Source organism: Phaethon lepturus, unplaced genomic scaffold (genome assembly GCF_000687285.1).
Source record: "Phaethon lepturus isolate BGI_N335 unplaced genomic scaffold, ASM68728v1 scaffold27722, whole genome shotgun sequence".
In the NCBI taxonomy this organism is placed as follows: Eukaryota; Metazoa; Chordata; class Aves; order Phaethontiformes; family Phaethontidae; genus Phaethon; species Phaethon lepturus.
In genome coordinates, this window is record NW_010523037.1 from 11,627 (window position 1) to 12,863 (window position 1,237).

General features: G+C 52.0%; 1 pseudogene; it reads right to left on the reverse strand.

Annotated features, from left to right (window-relative positions):
* Positions 1–274: 274 nt before the first annotated feature.
* LOC104616860 lies at positions 275–779 on the reverse strand (annotated as a pseudogene).
* Positions 780–1,237: the final 458 nt, after the last annotated feature.

The following is a 1,237-nucleotide window of genomic DNA, read 5'->3' on the forward strand; positions in this document are numbered from 1 at the left end:
TATCACTCATGTAATGATTAATCTTAAATCTCAATTACCCACAAAAATAGAAGAGGCCTGGCTGAACTTTTGATCTCTTCCGAACTGGTTCGTCTGAAGGATAGTTCAAGATCATCCCGGCAGCATACGCAGCAGCGCAGGATGATACCTGCTCTGTATTAGCTCCTCCTTGCCAAGGCTATGCCTCGGACACAAACTCTTTGAGCAGGTTTAATCCTACCCTCTCCCTCGGCTTTCTGGAGAAAGGGGAAATACGGGAAAGAACAGGACTTACCTTCTTTTTGGAGTGTGATCTGTCCTCCTCTTTAGCTGCTTTGCTATTTTTCCCAGCTCTGGAAAGCTTCTGCTCCCCAGACTGCTTGATAGTGATTTTGATCTCAGGAGGGCAAATATAGTTCTCCAAGTTCTTTGGGGGCTTCTTTGCTCTCTTGGTGGTCTGGATCTTTAGTTTTAAACTCCCCTCCGTGAAGTTAGCCTCCTTGATGGAAAACTCCTGCTCCTCCAGGCCATCTCCTGCCACCCATTTCTCGCTGTCCGCATTGGAAGTGGAATCCACATCTCTCCCAGAACCCAGCTCATCCTCTTCCTCGGGCTCCAGCCTCTCACCGCTCACCGGGATCCCTTTCCCCGAGCCCGCCGCAGGCAGCATCGCCTGGCAGCATCGTCTCCCCCGCGCAGCCAGAGGCAGGCGGAGGCTTCGCCGAGGCGACGGCGGCCGGCAGAAAGTCTGCCTCGCCCCCCCTTTGCCGGGAGCTGCCCAAAGTCTCTCTGGGCTCCATAGCAGTACCGCAATGCCCTGGAGTTTTATCAGAGGGAAGGGGAGCACGGGAGGGGATGAGGAGAGCACGGGCAAGTACGATCCTGGGGAACGAATGGTAACTGTCCGCCGAATTCAACGTCCCGATCGCCCAGTGGCCGCAAGGAGCTCAGAAGAGATCAAATCTGCCACTGTCAAAAGAAAGGAGAAGAAAAAAAAGGAAGTTAGCATGCATACACGTATCGAACATGAGTGTGGAGATGACTGAAATGGGGCATGCTTGGGCTTCCCCTGCGGCATCTCAAGGACCTTCCTTGAAGCAATGGGAACCGAGGCTGCCTGGCATTTCTGAGGGCTGGAGCTCGTATGGCAAAGTGAGGAACGATAGCCACGTGTATTGCTAAACTGATGGAAATAGATATATAAAAAACAAAATACGGTGTATAAATGCAAACGCCTTCCACTGTGGACTTGAGAAAT